Source organism: Mustela nivalis (assembly GCF_964662115.1).
Source record: "Mustela nivalis genome assembly, chromosome: 6".
Classification (NCBI taxonomy): Eukaryota; Metazoa; Chordata; class Mammalia; order Carnivora; family Mustelidae; genus Mustela; species Mustela nivalis.
Window position 1 is genome coordinate 76,015,675 of NC_139025.1, and position 12,501 is coordinate 76,028,175.

Here is a 12,501-nt window from a genome sequence, read left to right on the forward strand (position 1 = left end):
GTGATTCCTGGCTCTGAAGACGACAGAGGAAGGGGCTGAGAGCCAGGAAATGCGGCTGGCCTCTAGAAGCTGGGGGAAAAAAGGGAAATGCATTCTCTTCCAGAGCTTTCAGAAAGGAGCACAGACCTGCTGACACCTTGACGTTAGGCAGTGACACCAGTCTTGGTTTCTGACCTCCATAACTGCAATGTAACAAATCCTCGTTGCCTGAAGCCACTGAATTTGTGACAGCAGCAACAGAAAACGAAGACACTCTCTTCCCCATATATTTCCATTTCTCAAGATAATTGTTTTTGATGTCTTCTGTTTGCCCCTCTACATCCACTCTCTGCCTTGCTCTGTGCCCCAGGAACATAACATATTCAAACTGCCCCCACGGGCTCTCTTGCTTTCAGGTGCACATTTGGCCAACAGCCGGTCCTGGTGAGAAGCCAGAGGGCAGGGAGAGAGGGAGGAAGCTGGTCCAGAAGGCCACAGCTCCTCTCAGGTAGCTCCTCATTCTCAGCTGCTCTCCCCTTCAGCAGACCCTAGGCCTGGGGTGGAAGGGTCTCCGTTGTGGCCCGCGCCTGAGTTCTGCTGTCCTGCATTCCCGAAACCCACCCCACCACTTTGTGAATAGCCTCTTTATTAAAACTTCTTCAAATTATTCAGTTTGAGTGTGTCCTCTGTTTCTTGTTGGGACTTTGGCTGATACAGTAATATTCCTTGGAATGCCCTTCTCTGTTCTCATGGCCTATCCATGTGCTTTGCTTTTGAGATCTGGCTCAAATCCCAGCTCTGCAGGACCACAGCATGTCAGAGACGACTGAGGTCTTGAAGATCACCCAGTCTGGTGGCAGAGACGGTTTTTCCTCACTTCCCTGGTCACTCTGTCTCGGTTTCTTGAGGCAATTCCTCTTCCTGCACTTGAAATGCTGGCATCCTCCATAGTCCTGTTTTATTATTATTATTTTTTTTAAAGATTTTATTTATTTATTTGACAGAGAGACAGAGAGAGAGATCACAAGTAGGCAGAGAGAGAGAGAGAAGGAAACAGGCTCCCTGCTGAGCAGAGAGCCAATGTGGGACTCCATCCCAGAAACCTTGGGTTCAGTTCAGGCTTTAACCCACTGAACCACCCAGGCACCCCCATAGTCCTGTTTTAGAACTTCTCTTCACACACTATCATTCTCCCTGGCAGAACTCACTGCCTCCAAACTTTTAACTATAATCCATATGTTAAAGACCCCCCAAATCCATATCTTTGTCCTAGACTTCATTCCTGAGGGCTAGATCCAAATATTTCCAGCTGCCAACAACTTCACTTGGCTCCCTCAAGCACCTCTGAGGACTCTCATCAACCAGGGAGCCATCCTTGACACCATCTTTTCCTTGTCTCCTCCCCCTCCCCATTAATCACCAAGTTCTGTCCTTCCCTAAACATGTTAGAATCCACCCACCAGACTTGTCTGCTCTGCCACATCCAGCCTTACCCACTCTCCATCCATTCTCCATGTAAACAGCCAAAGTGACCTTTTTTTTTTTTTAAAGATTTTATTTTTTTTTTTTATTTGACAGAGAGAGATCACAAGCAGGCAGAGAGGCAGGCAGAGAGAGAGAGGTGGAAGCAGGCTCCCTGTGGAGCAGAGAGCCCGATGCGGGACTCGATCCCAGGACCCTGAGATCATGACCTGAGCCGAAGGCAGTGGCTTAACCCACTGAGCCACCCAGGCGCCCCAAAGTGACCTTTTTAAACAACTTTGCCCCATTACTTAAAATTCTCCAGGGCTTCCCACTGCCTGGAGGATAAGAATCAGATTCACAGTCTGGCCCCTGTCCTCCTCATCAGCCTCATCCTGCACCACACTCCCCATCTCCTCCTGGCTCCAGCCTCCTGGACCACTTCCAATTCCGGGATCGTGCCTTATGCCGCTCGCTCTGCTCAGAGTACTAGTGACCCCCACACTCCTTGGCTGAATACTGTCATATTCATCTTCTGGTCTCATGTAATCTTCAGTTCCTCAGGGAGGACTTGTTCAGACACCAAGACAAGGTCTGGGTCACTTCTCTCCCCTGTGGCATACCCCTTGATCACTGCTCTTGACTTTATCACCATTGCTTGTTTTATCTCCATCTTCCTTGCTAATCTCTGAGAGGGTGGGAACTGTATCAGTTTTAGTCACTGTTATAATTCTGGCTCCCCAACACAAGTTTTTTTTTTTTTTTTTAATTTTATTTACTTATTTGGGAGAGAGAGGGAGAGAGAGACAGAGAGAGCAAGCACGGCAGTGGGGAGAGGGAGAAGCAGGCTTCCCACTGAGCAGGGAGCAAGACGCGGGGCTCCATTTCAGGACCCTGGAATCATAACCTGAGCCAAAGGCAGACAGTTTACCTACTGAGCCACCCAGGCGCCCCAACACAAGTCTTGACCCAAAGTAGGCATCCCACAAATGCAAATGAAGAAAATGAGCCCAGAGGTGAAGTGACCCCCGGTCCAGAGCTCATTCCACTATATGCAGTGCCTCTACTCTGTGTCATGGAAATTTTTGAGGCCACCTACAACCACAGAAATTGCTCCTCTTCCTTTTTTTTTTATTTTTTTTAAATTTTTTTTTATAATTTTTTTTTAAGATTTTATTTATTTATTTGCCATAGAGAGAGAAGCGAGAGCAAGCACAGGCAGACAGAGTGGCAGGCAGAGGCAGAGGGAGAAGGAGAAGCAGGCTCCCTGCCAAGCAAGGAGCCCGATGTGGGACTCGATCCCAGGACGCTGGGATCATGACCTGAGCCGAAGGCAGCCGCTTAACCAACTGAGCCACCCAGGCGTCCCATCTCCTCTTCCTAAATTCACATTGCCTACGTCACCAATTTGGTGTTCATCTCTTGGTCTCTCGTTATTTTTTCATGTTTGTTACATATATGGTTCTCTCTTCAACTATACCATGAATTCCCAGAGGACAGGGTCAACATGGTAATTCTTTATATTCTTAGGCTTTGCAAGCTCAGGTTTATATATTCATTCAACAAGTATCTGCTGAAAGTCCATGAGTTCCAGATATTGCTGGGACAACAGCAGTGAACTAAATAAATGATACCCTGTGCCTCAACCAAGTTTACAGTTTAGTAGGTCGAGTAGTTACAATAACATGTTAATACTATGTAACAGTACCTGTTAAGACAAATTGCATAAATGAGGGGGTGTCAAAGCCAGAGGAAAAAAAAAAAGTGCATCCTCCTGGAGCACAACTTTGACTTGAAGATTTGGGGGAGAGCCAATTACTATTGTTTAATACAAAATACAGACATACTGTGGAGAAGAATGTAGCATTCACAGAGCTTTTAAGGTCAAACTGCAGATTTCTGGCTCATGACTGACTGGCCTGCTATAGCTCCCGCCTGGGCCCCACAAGGGTTCACATCTGTTCTCTCCTCCTGTTGGCGATACCACAGTAGAAAGTCTGCACAAAGCACTGCAGCGGCGTCACCTCCGGCAGAGTGTCTGTCTCACGGCAAGCGCTCAGCAGGCAACATGCTGGAATGAAGCAAGTGCCCAGCAAGGCTTCCCAGAGTCCAGGTGGGAGTGTACACCAAGGCAGTTAGGAACACAGAAGACAGGAGTTAGGACTGGAGCTGAAGGTAGAATGCTTGGGCCCCCTAATAACTCTTCGGTTACCCAAAGACACAGTCTCTAGTAAGGAAAACAAGGAGTATAGCTTTCTTTGCTTCAATTTCCATTGCCTTATTTGTGTAACTGCAGGATGAAAAAGGAAAAATCAGATACCACACCAAGTGGCCAGCCTTTGGCACAAAGACTTGGAACCACCGTCAAAACAAGCAGCCCTATTTATTAAACCCTGTCCAAACCAGAGATTAATTTTTGCAAAAGAGTAAACAAAAAATACTCTGAAAAACCCAGTGAAAAACTAGTGAAAAGTTTTTTAAACTGGCAAAACAGTGCCATAAGTTATGTCAGAGGATGTACATTTCTAGGAAAGCTACATAGGATTGCATACTTGGCAGGGGAGGGGGTATTGCCTGGAGAAAGGGGACTTGGGCTTCAACTATAGTGGTGATGATTTATTCCCAAGTAGTGATAGGGAAATGATAATTTATTATCCTCTATTATAAATATTTAATATTTCATAATTATTTTTAAATAATGAGGGAACCAAAGTGCATGAGGGCCATATCTATGTTTTTCTAAAATTAGTAAATTAGAACAAAATCAACATATCATCATATTCTCCAACAAGACATGAGTTTTTCCTATATATTTAATTCCTTTCTAGCTGTGGGTAAATACAAAATGTATACAAAACACACAGCCTATGTTTTAAAATCTAGCTATTTGGGTTTTTAAAAAAGATTTTATTTGAGAGAGAGAGAGAGAGAGAATATGTGTGTGTGTGTGTGTGTGTGTGTGTGTGTGTGTTCACAAGCAGGGGGAGGGGCAGAGGGAGAAGGCTCTCTGCTGAGCAGGGAGCCAGACGTGGGGCTCCATCCCAAGACCCTGGGATCATGACCTAAGCTAAAGGCAGACACTTAACTGACTGTGCTGCCCACCTGCCCCAAAATCAAGCTATTTGAAGATGGCCCAGTCATGTCTGTTTCTCTCTCTTTTTTAAAAAACCAAATGGCTCCTACCATATTCTGGGAGTACTTGCAGAGGATGAAGGACAGAGAATGGGGTGAGATAAGAAGGAATCTCAGGCAAAAAGTACGACAGGTCAATTGAAGGGAACAAGCTGAAGGGGGAATGAGGAACAGATCTTACCAGAATGAAGAGTTTATATCTGAGACTATTAGGTCTTAACTTCCCAAACTTATCACACAAAAGTTGCCATGGCTCAAATTTTGCTTGAAAACAGTCTCCTTTTAGAACAATGTGCCCACCAGTGAACCACCCTCCTCCGGGTTCAGAAGACTTAAAGCAGGGGCCTTGGAGATAACCAGCCCTGGGTGTGATCATTACAGGTCTGAGTGCAAGTGAAACTTCTCTAAGCCTCTGTTCCTTCCTCTGTAAAACAGGCTAAAGAGCAGTATTCATCTCAGAAGGTGGAGGTGATGCTTAATGTGATAATGTGTGCACTAGGAGCAATGCCTACACACAAAGACTTGGAAGCAAAATCAAAATGAGCAGCCCTATTTATTAAACTGTGCCTAGTACAACACACATACAAACCCTCAGTCAAAGCCATTTTTCTTTTGTCCTTGGTCTGGGAATAGTCTTTCATTTGGGGTATCTGTTCCCTCTGTTATCCTTGTTAGGATCTGTTGAATAGAGAGAGGCAGCATCTTCTAAGAGCCCTGGGTCAGCGTTGCCAGGTGTAGTAAGCCACTATGTAGAGGCTGACCAAAGGAGGAGGAAGGTTCCCCCTTGGCAGGAAGCAGCCAAGCAGCTTCCAGATGGGGGCAGAAGCTCCTCAGCATGGAAGTCTGAGACTCTCTGCCCAGACTGCTACTTGGTTTCTCACTCTCTTGGCAGGTGCTACTTCTTGCTGCTGCTTGATCCCTTTGTCTGGCCCTATTCTGTTTTCTGAGGCACTCCCATTTCCCGACTTCCATCACCTTGCCTTGTACGTGGGTATCTGTGTCCATTGGTTCACCCTGCCTTTGGAAGTTGATGGCTTCTCACATCTGGACCAGCACTATGGGTTCTCTACTTTTTGTCTTTTGATTCCTGTGCCCTTCTGGCTCCTGCCGGCTTATGTAGCCTTTGAGTCACCTACCTTGTCTCTTACTCTACCCTCTGTATTCCAGCCAGGTTTGATCAATGTTTTGCTGTGCCATACTGGTACTATGCGCAGCACCTTGACTCATGACTACTTATCAAGATGATATGCAAAAGACTTAGTGAATGGTATGGAATGGGCACTTCCCAGTCAGAATGGTTGTCAGCTCTAAACAACAGGGATGGCTATCCCTGCATGTACGGGCTGAACAGCAGCCCAGCTTACCAGACTCTAGACCCCTCCAACTACTCTGATGAGAGGCCTCATAGGGCTGGTGCCTCAGATTTGCCCCTTACTCATCTCTAGGCTTAGCACAGCTGGCCTTGTGTCCTGTTTCATGAGCTCCTATTACCCACAGTCCTAGAACTGACCTTCTCATTACCACTCCAACCAGAGGTCAATAGGGGAAACCTAGCAACATACTTAAAGAGAGGGGGTAGCATTGATGCTGAAACAGGAGGCAAAAAGTAAAAGCAGAAATATGTATATTTCAGGTATAGCAAAAGTCTCTTTGCAGCAAAAGGCTCTGTATAAAACTGTGTTGTATCTTAAGAGTTGATTTTGTTTTCCTGGCCTGGCAACAGGAAGTCTTTTCTGCACATGCCTTCTAGGAACCTCTATGAACCACTTATAGTCTATAAGAAACCATTTCGGTGCGTGTGATTTACAAATAAAGACAATGAGAGGAAACCCTAAACCTTCTGTTCTGTCAAAAGTCTGGATCTGTTCTTTCCCCTAACACTCCCCTAACTCAAATAAAAAGAACCACTACTGGGAACTTCCTTCTATATGGACATCTTGAATGTAGAGAGGAAAGGGACAGTGCTTTCAAGATGGTTCTCGAGTAGAGCTAACATTTCAAAGGTTTGGGAATTATTAATGTTTTGAGGTTGGAGTTAGAGGATGCAGTATCTTTTTCTTTTTTTTCCTTCCTTTCTTTTGTTTAAAGTAGGCTCCACACCTAAATATGGGTCTTGAATTCACCACCCTGAGATCAAGAGATGCATGTTCTATCTACTGAGCCTACCAGGTGCCCCAGCGGACGCAGTATCTTACGAATAAATGATTGTGGGGCACCTGGGTGGCTCAGTGGGTTGAGCATCTGCCTTTGGCTCAGGTCATGATCCCCAGGTCCTGGAATCAAGCCCCATGTCAGGATCCCTGCTCAGTGGGGAACCTGCTTCTCCCTCTCCCTGCGCCTGCCACTCCCCCTGCTTCTGCTCTCTTTCTGTCACATAAGTAGATAAAATTAAAAAAAAAAAAAGAATAAATGATTGAGAGTAGCCGAAACAAACCAAGAAAGGGAATTTGCCCTAAGCCCCCTCACACCTCCAATAGGATTTAAATCCTGGTAACTCAAAGCCACAGATTCACTGTGGCTGTGTGTCACTAACCTACTAGTTCTCTACAATTCTTTCTCTTTATATACTCTCTAATTTCATTGCTCCCTCCCACTTAATTTTTTTATTTTTATTTTTTTAAAGATTTTATTTATTTATTTGACAGAGCGAGATAGATCACAAGTAGGCAGAGAGGCAGGCAGAGAGAGAGGGGGAAGCAGGGTCCCTGCTGAGCAGAGAGCTTGATCCCAGAACCCTTAGATCATGACCCGAGCCAAAGGCAGAGGCTCCAACCACTAAGCCACCCAGGTGCTCCACTCTCTCCCACTTTAATTTAAAAAGTCCACACTTACTGAAAATACAAAAGAACATTACAACAAATACCTGCATACTATTCTCTTCAATTCGCTGTCATTTTGCCACATTTCCTGAGCTTGCTCCCCCACCCTTAGACTTGTCCCTGAACTAGCTGAAAGTTGCAGCCATCACGACACATTTCCTCTAATACCTGCACCTCACACGAAGGAGGACAGTGTCCTACATAACCACAGCACCACTATTGTGCCTCAGAAAATGAAAAGTAATTCCATCATATTATATAATATATAGTCCCTGTTAAAATTTTCCAATTGTCTCTAAATAATCTTATAGCAATATATATATTGCTAAAGGATTATATATATGTGTGTGTGTGTGTGTGTGTGTGTGTATGTGTTTATTTTTTTTCTTTTTCCTGATCTAGGATCCAAAGTTTATGCATCTCAAATTGTTGTTACACCACTTGAGTATTTTAATCTACAAAACTCCCCACCCTCCCAAATTCGACTTTCCAGTCTTTTTGGCAGAAACACTGCATAGGTGAAGTCATGATCTTATTGTATCCCAACAGGAGACTCTTAATAGAGGCTGGTAAGCTTGATCACTAGGCTGAGGTGATGACCTCCTCATCTTTCCATTGTAAGGACACATATTCTCGAGGTAATCCATGGTGAGATAATCCTATTCTTCCAACAACCTCTCACTCAAAGGTTTTGAACCCATGGATGAGTCCTTGCCTGAACTGGTTATGTTAGGGTTTGCTTAGCACTGGTTTTCTGGTTCTGGTATTCCTCATTGTGTATTATTCAAACAATGACCCATCAGTACTCATCCTCTCTTTCCTCAGCGCATATGCTCTCTGGTTACTTCTTGCTGGGGCTTTCCCCCATGTCTTTGCTGACCACATCTGACCACTTGAGCCCAGACTGGGGGAGGCATTTGCTTCTCCATTAACCCACCCACCTCATGACTTCACCTTCAGCAAATTAAAAAAGGAACACAAAGCAACCATGTTGCCCACCAACTTACAGCTCTGCGAACAATAAAGTGGCTATAATACATATTTATTAGGTTGACTGAAGAAAGTAGATAGAAAAAATCAGTTTTATTTTTAAAAAAAATCAGATTGCCAGAGCCCTGAAAAATCTTTCCTCCTTACTAGGGTAAAGCCGCTCGTTCTGTCACAATCAGGCTTTTTGTAATGGTGTTGAACGGACGCAACCTCATCTCTTCAGTCCCCTGATATGAGAATCTTGGAAGAACAGAGATTTAGAAATCCAGCATCCCAAACGCCCCATTTTACATACATAGAGAGACTCAGGTCAAGGGGCTTGCCTAGAGTCCCTCAGCTCCTTAATGGTAGATATAGGACAGGAACCTGATTTGAAAAATACCTCCTCTGATGTTCTTTTCGTTCCCTTCCCAAGTGCCTTGTTTGTGATTTGGCTGTTTAATGGGCAAGATGATGCCGTAGCACTCGAGGCCTCTTTCAACGCTAATTTGCATTTTGCCTGCATCACCTTCCCACCTTGTAACGCTTTAAGTAAAAATTCCCATTAGGAACTTTTTATTAATATTATTTTAAAATCCATCTTCATTTCTGCAGATCAACAGGGACAATTTAGGAGGCTCAGGGAGCACAAGCTACCATGACTTTAACCAGGAAAAATAAAGGTCTCGATGACCTGCATCAGGCCGCTCCCCGATTGCCGCTTTCCCAGAGGCTGAAACGCCCCACGAGTGACAGCTCCAGGGGTCGTAAGACTCCAGCCGGAATGCACCCTTGCCCGTCGCCCGCTGCAACGATGGGGTGACAGGCACCGGGCTCCAGGAGCTTGTCTAACAGTCACAGGAGAGGGGAAAGAGGGGAACAAAGCCCAGCGTGGAAAAACCCAGCCCCGCAGCGCGAGGAAGGCAGGAGACCGCGCCCTCACTGCAGCGGCCCGGCGGGCTGCCGAGGCTGCGGAGCCGCAGTGCGGGGCGCGGGACCCACACCCCGGGAGCGCCTCCCGCCCGCGCCGCCCCGCACAGCCCGCCCGGCCGCGGAGGGAGGCCACCTGCGGCCCCGGCTCTGGGCGCCCGCCGGCTCAGGCGCCGACGCCGCGGAGCATCCTCCAGCCCGCCGGGAGGGCGCGGCCACCCCCGCGCCGCGGGCCGGGGTATGCACACCGTGCCCCGCCCGGGCCTGCCCCCGCGCCCCCGCGCGCTCACCCGTCCGTGCGCCCATCCCGTAGCCGGCGGTGCGGGCCGTGCGTCCGTCTGCCCCGAGGTAGCGGGCGGGGACCGCCGAGCAGCGGCGGCGCAGTGGCCGGGCAAGCGCGCGATCAACAGGCGGCTCCCGGCCCGGCGCGGCGCCGGGGCGCGCGGCGGCAGCGGAGCAGCCTGGGAAGCGTAGTTCGCGGCGGCGCGCCCCGGCCGCGCGGAGGCGGGACCCCCTACGGGGACCTCCCCTGCAGGTGTCCTCTCCCGGAATCCACGTCCCAACCCCGTCACCGCCCTGCAGGCGACGAGGACCTCAGCCTTGGGAAAACGCTGTGCTGGCTCTTCTGAGAAGCTCGGGGCTGCGGATAGGGTTGGTGGCAAAGGCTTTTCAAGCCTGTGAGGAGCAGTTGGGTGAGTGAACATCTTTACGCGCAAGCCTTAAGATCTAGTTTTTACCGGCTGTACTGGGGCCTGGGGCGGGGACACGGGAAGGAGGAGTAGCTAGGGCAGGTGCCTGCAAGGAGGGAGGTAAGCAGGTGAAGTTGAGCGAGGCTGATTTAAAGTTTGGGGGTCAGGGTGTTGAAGAGCTCATGCACACGCAGTGGCTTCTACTAGGTGTTAGACTGGACAACGCAGCCTATGCCGAGTGTCGGCATCATCATCCGTAAAGTGGACTTAAAGCCTGAAGATATACTTTGAGGACTAACCCCATATTAGGTGCATATATGAAAGCAGCTGTGCTGGGCACTTAACACATCCGCAATGAAGTTTCTTCCTTGGGAGTTACAGGGGAGTTCTCGGGCACATGTCTTGCCTGGAAAGACCCACCTATAATACTAAGTTAAAAATAGGTGAGCTTCATTGGGCTGGGTAGATAAATGTTAAAACCCACCTCGCGTTTAGCAGGTTCACTTCATCCCCGAAGGTTCTGAAATGTCCTCTCTGCCAGGTTCTTGGGAGCTACGAAGATAGAGAAAATATGCTCTTGTCTCTGAAGCATGAAAGTGGGGTGGGGTCACACGGGACTAAGGCCGAAATTCCTGAAATACATGGCATGATGGGATTATCTTTCAGAAGCTTTCTCTAATTAGATGTGCTCTCACTCCTTTTTGAACCCCTTTTGAATACTTCTAGCACAACTCTTAATATAGCATTTATCTGGACAGTTTAAGTATGTTGCCTTTTGTTAAGTAGCTGCTATGCAGTAGTTCACCTTATGGTGAGATTTGCATCTTAGGGATGTGATGGAAGGAAAATAAACCAAAGGGATGGATATAATATTGCTGGTATAATCTGCCTGAAACAGTCCAAGGGTGAGTGCTTCATAATCTGGCATGACCCGTCAGTTATCATGTGGCAAAAACAAAAAAAAACAAAAACAAAAAAAAAAAACAAAAAAACGCAGAGGAAAATCCATATTCAAAAATAATAACACAAATTTGCATTTGTGAAAATACTTTCCTATTTGTGTTCTCACTTGATTTTGGCAACAATCTGTGAGATACAGAGTCAGGCTTTTCCCCAGATTTCTAAGAGGTACAGAGAGGTGATACCACTTGCTCAAGGTCATCTAGTTGATTACTAAGCTGATCCCCTCTCCTTCCACCCTGCATATTCTCTGCTTCCCCAAAGAGGCACTCTCAGCACTCTTTCCTTTGTACATTTCAAACAGGGCCATGCCTTGCTCAGAAAACAGTTAATTCTCTAAAGCTCTTGGGACTAGTGGGATGAACAATGGCACACAGGAGGGGCTTCCCACTTTCCATGATGGTAATAGATTGTACCCTGGGCCTCTTCCCCAGAATGGCACATCTGATCTGGAAATAATGAAATGAGATGGAGGTATGAACAAACCCACTTAAATCACGCTTCCAGGTTTTCCTATCATTTGTTATTCCCAATGTCCTGGCAGATCTATAATATCTTTGACTTTTTCATGTTGTGCATTTATCACAAACCATAACCTCTGTTAAATAAGAATGGAACTACTTACAAATCAAGCCAGCAGCTTTCCCAGAGAAAACTGATGGTAGGCATAAACTCAAATAAAGGAATTTTATTCATATCGAAAGAAAGAGTAGCAAAGGGTTGATATAACGACAATACTCAGTGGTATACCATCTTTCTTTTTGGTGTTCTTGTGGTTCTCCACAAGGAAAATGCCTGTGTGTGATGAAATGAATGGAGAATTACTTCAGATGCAGTCTGTGAAAGGTAGCCGGGACAGAAATGATTTCTTAAGTTAAAGTCATAGTTGGCAGTGAAAGCAAAGGTAGAAGAGCTCTGACGGTCACAGAGCCTTGTATGAGCTCCAGAAGGATGCTGACACCAAGCGAAAGGAAGTAAGTTATGAAAAAGATCTTCTAATTAAACTCTGTCTGTAGCATGAGGCCTAGAAGCTAGTAGGTGTTAACAGAAGAGGCAGGAAGGTAGAACACTTAACCTATTTATTTTTTATTTTTTTATTTTTTTTATTTTTAAAGATTTTTATTTATTTGTTAGAGAGAGAGAGAGAGAGAGAGAGAGAGAGAGATACAGAGCGCAAGCACAGGCAAACAGAGTGGCAGGCTAGAGGCAGAGGGAGAAGCAGGCTCCCTGCTGAGCAAGAAGCCCAATGTGGGACTCGATCCCAGGACTCTGGGATCATGACCTGAGCCAAAGGCAGCCACTTAACCAACTGAGCCACCCAGGCGTCCCAGAACACTTAACCTATTTTTAATGTTAAAACTTAATGGAAAGATATGATCAGTTTCAGTTTGTTTAGTTCCTTAAATCTAATACCTATGTCTAAAACTTTTCAAGGGCTAGAAGGACATCAGCCATGCCTAGGACTTGGCAGCTGAAACCCATCATCATTTCTGGACCATATCTTGTACGTTTATTTATTTATTTATTTGTCAGAGAGAGAGAGAGAGAGAGCACAAGCAGGC

At 46.4% G+C, this 12,501-nt stretch overlaps 2 protein-coding genes across 3 annotated transcripts in view; one reads left to right on the forward strand and one right to left on the reverse strand.

The window, feature by feature from the left end:
* The window catches only part of TMOD2 (tropomodulin 2), a 69,274-nt gene that overhangs the window by 38,809 nt on the left and 17,964 nt on the right, over positions 1 to 12,501 (reverse strand). Inside the window, exon 2 of one of the 2 annotated variants that reach the window (XM_082734754.1) lies at positions 10,464 to 10,531. The gene's annotated coding sequence lies outside the window, so the exon portion shown is untranslated. Of the gene's footprint in view, positions 1 to 9,580; positions 9,712 to 10,463; positions 10,532 to 12,501 lie in introns of those variants that run through there. The other variant, XM_082734753.1, reaches the window with a different exon arrangement.
* LYSMD2 (LysM domain containing 2) overlaps positions 9,816 to 12,501 on the forward strand; it is a 37,149-nt gene continuing 34,463 nt past the window's right edge. The window contains exon 1 of the mRNA XM_082734757.1: positions 9,816 to 9,982. The gene's annotated coding sequence lies outside the window, so the exon portion shown is untranslated. The remainder of the gene's footprint in view (positions 9,983 to 12,501) is intronic.